We start from the raw sequence: 12,274 nt of genomic DNA on the forward strand, positions 1-12,274 counted from the left end.
GCTGAACATGAGTTGCGAAGCCTTCGGTGCGTGGCAGCAGCTGGCCAGCGGAGGGCAGCAGGGAGTTTTGTAGCCCTGTCAAGGAGAACATAAGATGGGTCAGACTGGGTCAGACCCAGTCTCTGTAGCCCAGCAGCCTGTCTCGGGGGTCGTCTTTAATCTCACCTCGGATGGAAGCTGTTCCAGGCCCCCCATTGGTTTTGTTGCCCTTCTCTGCACCTTTTGCGGTTCTAATCCCACTGTTTCTGAGATGGGGCAGCCAGAGCTGCCTGCGGTGTTCAGGGTGTGGGCCTGCCAGGGGTTTATATCGTGGCCTGATAATGAGTTGGGGCTTATCGCTCCCTTTCCTAATGGTTCCTAACGTTCGGTTTGCTTTTCCGATTGCTGCTGCACATCGAGCGGGCGTATCCAGGGAACGATCCAGGATGTAACTACTAACTTAGACCCCATCGTTTTGTGTGTGTCGTTAGGGTTCCGGTTTCCAACATCCGTGGTTAGAGGGAATTCAGTTACTAGAATGATCAGGGGGATGGAGAACCCACCTTACGAGAGGAGCCTTCCGCAGCTTGGCTTGTTTAACCTCCCCCAACGCTTGCTCTCTAAGTACAGCAGAGGGATGAGCGCCACGGGGAGGGAGGAGTTGAGACAACGCTGGCACAAGGTACGAACAAGTGGATCTAAACTGGCCATCGGTAAGTTTAGGCTTGACTTAGGTGAAGGTTTCTGACCATCAGAGGAGTGAAGTTCGGGAGCAGCTTCCAAGGGGAGAATGGGGGCAAAGAACCAAACACGTTTTAAGGCTGAACGTGAGACGTTTATGGGGTTGGGGTGATGAGGTTACCTTCAATGGCGTCCGGCCCATCCGTGACTGCTACTAGCAAATATCTCCAACGGCCGGACATGGGACACGAGGGGGGAAGGCTCAGAGTTACTACAGTGACTCCTTTTCCAGACAGTGGGTCTCACCCACATGCTCAGGGTCACACTGATCACCAGATTTGGGCTCAGGAAGGAATTTTTCCCCAGGTCAGATTGGCAGAGACCCTGTGGGGGACTTGCTCTGCAGCAGGGGGCACGGGTCACTTGTCAGTTTGAACTAGTGTCAATGGTGGATTCTCTGTAACTTGACGTCTTTAACTCATGGTGTGAGGACGTCAGTAACTCAGCCCGAGGGTCTGGACCTGTTACAGGAGTGGGTGGAGCAGGTCAGAGTAGACAACCATGATGGTCCCTGCTGGCCTTAAAGTCTCTGAGTCTGAGTCTAATACTTTGCACTTACTAACATTGAATTTCATCTGCCCATTTTCTCGCCCACTGTAGTGAGGTCCTTTGGTAGCCAGCTTTGGACTTAACGCCCAGGAGTCATTTTGTATCAGCTGCACATTTGGCCACCTCACTGGTCCCCCCTCCTTTCCCAGAGCATTAATGTGTGTGTTGAACAGCACAGGTCCCACTACAGCTCCTTGGAGGACCCCCGATTATTACTGCATTTTCTGCCTTTGTCGCCTCTCTAAACTCCCTGAGCATTTCACAGTGACTGGCACCATCTGATCTGGTGGGCGATAGGATATTCCAACGGCTCCACTCTTGATTCAAGCCTGGAATCTACCCATCGAGCTCCTGCGGTGCAGTTAGATTCATTGAAGGTTTTTCCCTTATTTGACTGGCTGTTTTCTCGCACGTACGGGGCCGCTCCCCCACCACCGTGACCTACTCTGTCATTCCCGCTTATTTTATACCCTGGTATTACAGCGTCCCATTGATTATCCGCATTCCACCGGGTTTCCAGCAAACCCTCATTCAATGCCCCGTGCTCTACTTCACCCCTCGTAGTCTCTGGATTTCTAGCACTTGTCCATGTTGCCAGTATTCAGTTGCCCTCCTGCGTGATCCTTAACGGCAATGCTGCAATTGGCTGTTCCTCCTCCTACCAGCTTCTTTTCAGGTCACGAGAAACGGTTCTCTGACCTCTGTGCCCCCAGTAGTTATTCAGCTGCCTCCCGGACAGGGTCGCTGGCGGGCCGGCAGGGGCGATTTTAGTTCTTACCTATAACTTGCTTTCATGAGCAGTTTGCTTCCTTGGCTGGGCCCTGCCGCGTGGGAGGAACTCGGGTGTGTGCCCGGCAGACCAGAGCGGCTGCTGTGGCCAGCGCAGACACCGCCGTGGATGGTAGCCAAGCCGCCTACACTGCCCGGCTTGTTGGCAGGCTGCTGCTGGTAGGCAGCTGGAGGGCCTTGCAAAGCAAGCGGGGAGCCGGGCGCTGGCAGAGTGCTGATCTCTGCACCCTGGCGGTGGGCTGCTGGGGCGTGGGGTTCCCTGCCCTTCGCCCCGCCATGGGAAGGGCCCCTGGTGAAATGCTGCCCCAGGCAGTGATGAGTGGACCCGGAGCCGTGCCGCAGAGCACCAGGAGCCGTGGCAGGTGGCCCTGCTGCCGGAAGGAAGGCTTGGCACGTGCCGGGATCCAGGAGGGCACAGGGCAGGCGGGCCGCCCCTTCCAGGTCATTCTGGGCAGGCCTTGCCCTTTCACAGGAGCTGGTGGTGTCTCTCTTGCATGGGCCGCTCCGGGGAGGAACTCCTGGGGCTTTCCAAACAGAGCACAAAGAGCCGGTTCGAAGGAGCAGAGCTGGGCTGTCCAGGCTCCTAGCCCCCCGGCTCTGCCTGCCTCCATGCTCCGTCCCTGGGCAGGTGGAGAATGAACCCAGGAGTCCTGAGTCCCAGTCCCCTTACACTCTAACCACTAGCCTCCCCTCCCCTCCCCCAGCAGAGCTACAAACTGCTGATTTTCTGCCCCCTCCTCTAAGCCTGGCCCGGCCAGCACAGCCCTTTTCTGCGTCCCTTCTCAGCCGCGACAGGTGGGACACACCAGCTGGGCAGGGCCGAGGGGTGCTGCAGAGGGGAGCAGGGCCAGCAGCACCTGGTCTCGGGTCCCGCCGAAACCTTCGGATTTTGTTCCTCTCGCACCTTTGGTCCAAAGCTTTCCTGGCCCTGCCGCTTGCGAGCCAGCTGTGGGGAGGGGAAGCGACGTGTCCAAGAACAGAACCCAGGAGTCCTGGCCGCTCACCCGCTCGACCCTGCTGCTGGCGGGGCTGGGATCTTGCTTCGGCTCAGTAAACTGGGCGAAACTGCCCCTCCTCAGCAGGCAGCTGGGTGTGAGTGGGCCGCCCTGCTTGCTGGCTGGGACCAGTCCCGCTGCCTGCACACGTGCTAGATGCTGCCAAGGGCGATGTGGGAAACCCTCCGGCACGCGGCTGGTTGAGGATTCAGGCAGCAGCTTCCCCTGGGGAACGCTGCACCTCCCCAGAGTGAAACCGGGCTGGCCGGGCACCTCTGTGAGGTGCGTTAGGGTAGCAGCCAGGGGCCCTGGCTGAGGCTGCAGAGACAGCACCTTCCCCAGGGAGCTTACGGCCTAAATACAGGCAGGGTGAGAGGGGAAACTGAGGCACAGAGGGGCAAAGGAAATTTGCCCAAAGTCAGTGGCAGAGCTGGAATTAGACTGGGTGGTGGGTCCAGCTCTGGGAGAGGAGTGGGGGCTAGTGGGCGGAGCAGGACTCAACTCCCCTGGGTTCTGTCTTCCCAGTTTTGGGAGAGGGGTATGATGAGGGGGTTAGAAGTGAAGCCTCCTGGTTTGTGATCAGTTTCTACCATGGACTGGCTGTGTGACAGTGCGGCTCCCCCTGCCTCAGTTTCCCCACCTGTACCGCGAGTTAATGATAGATTGTCAGTGCTCTGCAGCAGGGTTCGCACAGTGTCTGGCATGGGGGGAGTCCTGGGCCATGAGTGGGGCTCTTAGTTGCTACTGTAATACACCTAATAAATAACGTACAGCGCCTGACACGGTGCGGTCCTGGGCCGTGACTGGCCTACAGAAGAGCGGTGGAGAAGTATTTTTTCTACAAAGGCTGATCTTGTTCTTTGAAACTGGAGGGTAAAATCCCCTTTTCATTCCCAGTACCGCGGTGTGAAAACGGGTTAAAATTCTCGCTCACACAGAACATTTTCCCGTCTTGAATGCTTGTAATTTCTCCCTCCCACGCACGGTCTGTTGCGAACGGTGCGGCGGAGGCTTCACGCTTAGCCCCCAGCTCCCAGCCACCGGCTGCTTTTCAGTGCTTGAGAGAATTGAACCTTTCATGCGGGGTTTGGGGGGCAGATCCTGATCCTGGCTCAGTAGGAGAATTAACAGCAGCCAATAACTCCGTTTGCAATAGGCCCGAGCCCAGCACGGGGGTGTTTCCTGCGAGAGACGGGTCAAAGCACATGCTGGGGGGGGGCAGGGCTCCTGGCTTTCATTCCCAGCCGGGCTGCAGTGACCTGGCGCATCTCGCTCTGTGCCCGTTTCCCTCCCTCCGTCAGGTGGATGAGGACCCTGTCGCCCAGCCAGACGCCCACGCAGTGGGGCTGGACTATGGGGGGAGCTGAGCAGGGTGCCTAGTGGGCAGGTGCCTCCATCAATGTCCTGGGCCTAGCGCTCCCCGGTCCTCCCCAGCAGCTGCTGGCAACAGCCCATGCCCCACTCCCTGCCCCACGGGTGCTCGGTGCCCAGCCCACACCCTCTCCTCCGGCCACTGTCTGCGGGTTGTGTCAGCCGCACGGGGCTGGCAGCTCTTCCCCAACGCCCCAGCACCATCTGCGTGGCAGGCGGCTCTCGGCTCCCAGCTGGCACATGCTGTCGCTGCGGTGTGCAAAGCCGGGGGCTCTGCTGCTCCCCTGAAGGGGGGGGGTTAGGGTTCAATGCTGCCCAGTCCCTGGGGGCGGGGCTGGCACAGTGCCCCTTGCAGAGGAGCAGGGCTGGAGGGGGGCTCAGACCAGCTCCCCTGGGTCGCGCTGGGCTGAGACCTTCCACCCCACAGCAGCCCGGAGGGAGGGGGACCTGCTAGCCTGAGCCCCCTCTCTGCCCCCAGCCCTGGTTCGGGGCTGCTGGGAGCTGGGTCACGCCGAGGCCCCAGAGAGTTACCCCAGCTAGCAGGGAAGTGGGGAGCCCCCCCCCGGCTCAGGGAGCTCAGCCTGGAGGGTGAGGTCACAGCCCCGGACCCGCCACAAGGGGGTACAGAGAGAAGGGGAGCCAGGGTGTAGGAGGTTTTGGGGGCAGGGGATCTGGGGGGTTGGGGTGGGGGGCGGCATGGGGGGGGTCTCTGCAGCGGTGCAGCTAGATGCTGAGCCAGGAGCAGCAGATCATGCGCCCCCCGCCCCCGGCTCCAGCTGGGTCCCTCCTGCAGGTGTTGCGGGGAAGGGGGGGAGCGTCTGGCCCAGCCCTGGGGGGCTCCGACTGCCATCGACAGGGACGGAGCTTTGCTCTGGCTCCTTTTCCCTAGAGGAGGTTACCAAGCAACCGGCTTCCCGTGGCAACACAGCGCTGGGAGCTGATGAAATCCCCCGGCTCCCCCCCCATACCCCCCCATCACAGTCCGGCTGGCGTTTGGAGCCGGGCAGCGGGGCCCAGTAGCTGGAGCACAGGAGCGGGATGTTCCCTGGGGCCCCTGTGCCCCCCCCCCCCACTGCCCCTGAGTCTTGCTCCTCGGTGCAGCCTGGGCCGGGCCTGTGGAACTCACCACCGCAGGCTGGAGTCAGGGGCTGGGTTGGATTCAGAGGGCGGCATGGCCGGGGTTGGGGGGGGCAGCTGTTTGGGCCCGTTGGTTATATCAGACCCTCTAGCACCGACTTACCAGGCTGGGTCCCCCTTTCTGGGGGCAGACCCTGACGGGGGAGGGGAGCACCCTGGCTGGGTGTATTGTGTCCCCCCCCGAGCAGGTGATCAACACGGCGGGTAACCGCTCCCCCCACTGGGGCATTCCCTGCCAGCCCCTAAGGGGCACGGGGGCTCCACACCGGTTCCAATTGCTCACTAGGACCCAGGCACCTCCATCTCCGTCCCCTGCCCTGCGCCGGCCTGGCCGGGCACCGCTCCCGGGGTGTCCGTTTGGCCGGTGCCTGGAGCTGGTGAGTGGCGCAGTGTGGCCAACTCTCGAGGTTTCGACGTCAGTCTCAGGATAATCATCGTTTTCCTTAAAGCCCCAGCTCCTGGAGTCAGGTGGATATGGGCCGATCTCAGTCTTCCTTCTGACAGAGCCAGTGAGTTCCCAGCCCTCGGGGCAGTGGGAAAAGCTGCAGACGGGGACCCCAGAGCACCCTAAAGTCTCAACAAGCAGAAGGCAAATAAAGAGCCCCCCAGAGCTGTTATTTTGACACCATCTCTGGGTTCTTGAGCAGGTTCTAGATCTGGCAGCAGCCCGGCCCCAGGCGTGAAGCCCGGTGCGCGGCCCTGCTCCCTGGGCGGCGGGAGGAAGAGTCAGCCTGACTGGGGCCCTCTCCAGTGCTGGTTGGGCAGGTAATTGGAGGCTGGCTCCATGCCCCCCCCCCCCCCCAGGCAGGGCAGCTTCCTGCCCATCTGGGCTCAAGTGGGGATGCCTGGGTGGGGGGGGGCTGCCAGCAAAGTGCCAGTGTCTGTGGGGCTCCCCCCCCCGGGGGGCTGGGCACAAAGGTCTTGCCAGCAACGGCGGCGTCTCCAGCCTGGCTCAGAACCGAGGCCCGTCCAGGCCAGCGTCGTGGTTCTGAGCTCGGGGCGCTCGCCACGTGGCCTCCCACAGGAGCGTCTGCAATAATCATCATTAACGCTCATTAGTCCAGCCCCAGGGGGGTGGGGGAGGCGACCTGCTGACAGGCCCGGGGCTGGCCTGGGGCAGGGCACAACACCAGCCGGGTGCCCTGTGGCACGACCCCGCTGGGCCGGATCCTGGAGCCGAGCCGAGCCCTGCGGAGCAGAGGGCGGGGCCGAGGGGAACTGGGCAGCACTAAGGGGATTAGCCGGCCCGAGTGGGAGTGGCTGGAAGGCACAACAGGAATGAGGAAAACCGGCGGGGTGGGGCCGGGGCGCAGGGGCTCAGGAGCTGCTGGGGCCTGTGTCTATCCACAGGGCAGGATGTGTGTGCACACGCCCAGGCACACGCACGCACACGGGCACATCCACACACAACCACACACACGAGCCATCTAGCTGCTTCCCCCCCTGCCCTGGCGGCTCGGGGGTGGGGTGGGGTCTCTCTCTCTCCGCCCACTGGGTCCATGAAGGCTGCTGCAGAGGGGACGCTGCATCGCTGAGGCCTGCTCACCTGGCCCAGCCCCTCACCCTGGCCTCGGGGCTCTCGCGGCCTCAAGTGGGGCCCTGTTGCAGTCAAGGTCCCGGCCACATATCCCTGGCCCTGCGCGGTGGCTCCTCCGGGGCAAGAACTGGCCTCCAGTGGCGGGAGCCCCACAGGCCCAAGGACCCCACGCAGGACCCCACGGCCTGGGTTTTGTTAGTTATTTTGCATGCGAGGGGCTTTGGGGCGCCTGAACTGCGGGCGGATGGAGCCGGACCAGGCGACCCCCAGGGCTGCGGGAAGCAGGGGGGTGCATTGGTCACTGTGGGTCTGATTGATGCAAGCCAGACCCTGGTAGTAAATGTTACCCCCAGCCCAGCCTCTCTGCCTCCTCCTGAGAGGCCCAGAGAGCCTTGATCCCGGTGCCTGACCCGCCATGGGGCCGGGGAGCTTTGGGTTCAGAGCCTGTCTCTGGGGCCCTGCCTGAGCCACCCGCTGGCGAGGGACTGGAACAGCCTGTTGGCTGATGTCCCAACGGGCCCCGTGCCAGGGCCGGGGGCATCTGCCACCTGGGGCGATGTGTGAGCCAACAGCTGCTCCGGGAAGTGGGTTCGGAGGGTGCAGTGAGCTCCCAGGCCCCTTCTCTCAAGGGGTGGCGAGGGGGGAGCCCAGGAGCTGCGGGTCGGGAGTGAGGAGCAGCGGCAGAGCTGGGGGTGGGGGGCAGCCCAGGGGCTGCGGGTCGGGAGTGAGGGGCACCAGCAGAGCTGGGGGGTGGGGGGGGAGCCCAGGGGCTGTGGGTCAGGAGTGAGGGGCACTGGCGGAGCTGGGCGGGGGGAGCCGAGGGGCTGCGGGTCGGGAGTGAGGGGCACCGGTGGAGTTGGGGTGTGTGGGGGGAGCCCAGGGGCTGCGGGTCGGGAGTGAGGGGCCCCGGCAGAGCTGGGCGGGGGAGCCCAGGGGCTGTGGGTCAGGAGTGAGGGGCACGGGCGGAGCTGGGCGGGGGGAGCCGAGGGGCTGCGGGTCGGGAGTGAGGGGCACCGGTGGAGTTGGGGTGTGTGGGGGGAGCCCAGGGGCTGCGGGTCGGGAGTGAGGGGCACCGGCAGAGCTGGGGGGGGAGGGGAGCTTGCACAATCTAGTTCCCAAGACTTGCTATGGGCCCCTCCCTTCCATGAGTGTTACAAACTCAGGCGTTTCCATGACGATGCCTGTAAGCGGGGCCCCTCCCCCTTTTCATGCCACTTCCAATCTCAATCCCCTCTGGGCCCAGGGGCCGTGGCGGCTCCTGGCCCGTCTCACGCCAGCTGGGGGCGCGGCTCGGGGCTGGGCAGTGCGGAGACCCCCCCCTCCCCGTCCCCACCGCCAAGGGGGCTGGGGGACGCCAGGCAGCGGGGGCACCGCTGGGCTGGGCTGGGGGATGATGAGTGTGAGGGGGATCTTGGGGAGGGGGACCCCGGCAGGGAGATGGCTGGGCTGGGGGGGACAAGGCCTCCTTCACCTGCCCCCCCAGCCGGGCAGAGCCCCGGTCCCCATGGGGGGCATCAGGCCGTGTCCCTGCCGGAGCGGAGCAGGGGACTCAGCCCCGTCTGTGTCCAGCCCCGAACACCCCGGGCCGGGCAGAGCCACCCCAGCTAGGCCTGGAGAGAGGGAGACGGCGGGGAGGCCCCATCGCTCAGCAGCAAGGTCCCTTGTTTTCGATCCACAGTCACCTGCCTCCCACACAAAACTGCGCTCGGCTTCCTGCTCCCAGCGTGGGCCCAGCCCTGCTGCCTGTCCCGGCTCGCCGGGCCTGACATTCCTGTTCCCCTTCGCCTCGCTGGCAGGAACCGTCCGTCGGACGGGGCTCCCCAGCGCCCGGGCAAGGCAGCCAGGCACGGGAGGCAGAACACTGCCCGGACCTGCTCGGAGACGTCCTGGGCTGTTCTCCAGCTGCCGCAGGACGAGGGAAGCGCAGTCCCATATGGCAGCGAAGGCGTCTTCGGGGTGGGGGGGGAATCGCACTGATCCTGATCCCAGGCCATCAGCGGGGGCTGGGCCACACGCTACGTAGCGCTTGACACTTGTCAGCTGTGGTGCTGGATTCAGCTCGCAGCCAGGCCACGCAAACGGGGAGTCGCTCCGCAGAAACCCATGTCGTTCCCTTGGTGTCGGCTCTAGCCCCCTGGCCCCAGCCCCGCGGGGCTCCTGATGTGACTCACACAGCGGCTCTGAGCTGCTCGCCCGCCTGGCTGCTCCCAGGGCACTTTGCCCACGACCCAGTGCTGGGGAACCCTAGAACGGGCCGGGGGGACTGGCCTCTGCCAGGCAGTGTAGGAACAGACCGCAGGGTTTGTACGCGTGACAAGGGGATGTGACCGGGGCTGCCTGTGCATGTGCCTGTGCCTGCGGCTGTTACAAGACAATGGGTCTAGTCCTGTTGTCTGTGTCTGTGGATCCCTTTCCGGGAAGAGAGTTTTGTGGGTGGATTTCAACGTTTCTCGGCATGCTGGGACCCCAGGCGTGCCAGCAGCCGCTCAGGTAGCTAGCGACCGAGCTGGGATATTTATAGGCCAGCGGCATTTATGTGCAACTCAGAAAATAAACAGAACCACAGAGCACAAACAGCAAACTGTGTAACACACCGGAAAGTGAAACTGATCACTCTGTGGTGTCTGCGTGAATTGCGCCCGGGCTCTGTCTGTGGGTTTGACCCTGCAAACACTTCTCCTTGTCAGCCTGGGCCCCGACAGCTCCCCAGCGCTCCCCTCTCACGCCCAAGCAGATGCCCAAGGAGCCAGGAGAAGCTGCTCCACTTAGGATTTCTGGCTGCAGCAAGGATGCGGCCGTCGGGCGGTGGAGATTCCTGCGTTTTTGTGTCACACACGGGGCGCTGCTTGGCCGCGGATTAGAGCCCAGTTAAGCACACGCTGAAGTCCTCCACTTCCCGAGGATGCGGAAGCGCGTTGCCGACTTGGGGCCTAGCTGAGACAACAGCGAAAACGCCCAGCGCTGCGCAGGGTTGTGTGCAGGCCGAGCGTTACGGCGCCGGGCCCTAACGGCTGTGAGCAGCAATGGGGCTAGGATCAGACCCAGCATTAAGGAGCCATTGAAAACACGCTGTAAAATGCACAAGCAATAAACTCTTGGTCCCTGGGGATGTTCTGACCTGGCATCAGCAAGTATCAGAGGGGTAGCCGTGTTAGTCTGGTTCTGTAAAAACAGCAAAGAATCCTGTGGCACCTTATAGACTAACAGACGTTTTGCAGCATGAGCTTTTGTGGGTGAAAAGTTGTGGCAGGTTGTCTGTGGGCGAGGACTGGTCTGCCACCCAAGGCCTGTGAAAGTGGCAGACCAGTCCTCGCCCACAGACAACCCGCCAACCAGAAGCATATTCTCACCAGCAACTGCACAGTAACTCTAGCTCAGGAACCAACCCATGCAACAAACCTCGATGCCAACTCTGCCCACATATCTACACCAGCAACACCATCACAGGACCTAACCAGATCAGCCACACCATCACTGGCTCATTCACCTGCACATCCACCAATGTAATATATGCCATCATATGCCAGCAATGCCCCTCTGCTATGTACATCGGCCAAACTGGACAGTCTCTAAGGAAAAGGATAAATGGACACAAATCAGACATTAGGAATGGCAATATACAAAAACCTGTAGGAGAACACTTCAACCTCCCTGGCCACACAATAGCAGATCTTAAGGTGGCCATCCTCCAGCAAAAAAACTTTAGGACCAGACTTCAAAGAGAAACTGCTGAGCTCCAGTTCATCTGCAAATTCGACACCATCAGCTCAGGCGTCAGCAAGGCTCTGACAGCGGCCACGCGGTGGGAAACGCTCCAGCCGCCCGGCCTGATTTAACACGGCGTTGTCACGTTCTTGTCACGCAGCCGTGAAAGAGGCCCGTCAAACACCACCAGGCCTTTAGGAAGGGCAACAGACCCTGTTAGCAATGTCGCTCCCAGAGAGTTTGTGCTGGAGAGGGATGGTCACAAGGCAGTGGATTGATCACTCTCCACACGAGGCTGTCAAAGCACAAAAGCGAGTCGCTTCCCCTGCATTGTATCACGGGGGAAACTGAGGCACGGGGGGGCAGTGACTGGCCCAAAGGCGCAGACCTGAGAATAGAACCCAGGAGTCCAGAGAGATCAAAGGGCAGCTCTCGCCCGTCCCACCCCTCGACTATGGTCTGATATTAATCACCTATATTGTGGTAGCATCCAGAGGCCTCTGTCGCGTTATTTTTGCTTCCTGAAGGATCTATATGGTCTGTACAACACGTACATGGTACACGTGATTCGCTTTCCTGCTATAGGACCCAGTGTAGCCTTGCTCCATATGGCTGAAAAGAACAACCCATTATCTCCCTCCATCCCGAAAAGCTCCTTTTGGGTGTCACTCATCACAATTTATACAGTGCAGTCAGGTAGTGGGAGTCAGGACTCCTGGGTTCTCGCCCCTGCTGGGTAGGTCACATCACAGCTCTGTTCCTCAGTTTCCCCTCAGCACAACTGAAGACAGGCCAACTGCAGCGACTAGGAACTGAGGGAAAACACAAGCTGTAACGGTGCCTCTGACACCAGGGTCACGAGCCAGGCCCCGAAATCATGAGATTTTAAAAAGAAATTGAAAAAGGGGGTTCTGCACGTTGCCAGGTTCCCACCCTCTGCCCCCAGGACTAGCGACCGAGCCGAAGGCTGAGATCCCTCGGCAATCCCAGGAGCTGGCCAGAGGGCAGGGGAAAGCATCGGTCCCCCTGCTCGGAGCGGCGAGCCGGACAGGCCAAAGCAGGAGCAGCGACTGCGCTCACGGGGGCGCTGGCACCGGCGCTGAAATCACGGCACAAACCCGTGCAGGGAACCAGGCCTTCGGTTGCTATTGTTACTGCAAAGTGGGGGGCGCGGCCACCCCCCAGCCCCAGCCCCCTGGGCCTCGGGCACCAGCGCCAGCTTGCACCCTCCAGTTCTCTGCAGCGGCACGTTGGCCTCGGACACGGGGCTCCGTCCAGGCGAGGCAGGAGCTCGGCCCCGTGAGCCAATGGTCCCGCCTGGCCTCAGACTCTCCCCACATTCCCGAGCCTTGAAGCTGTGAGGCTCCTAACTCCCCTGGACTCCAAGGGAGGTTAGGAGCCAAAATAGCTTGGCAGGTCGGGGCCTATGGAACCTGTGGGGGTGGGAACTCTGGCGACCCCGGCTCCTGCT

This window comes from Mauremys reevesii, linkage group 27 (genome assembly GCF_016161935.1).
Source record: "Mauremys reevesii isolate NIE-2019 linkage group 27, ASM1616193v1, whole genome shotgun sequence".
Lineage (NCBI taxonomy): Eukaryota > Metazoa > Chordata > Testudines > Geoemydidae > Mauremys > Mauremys reevesii.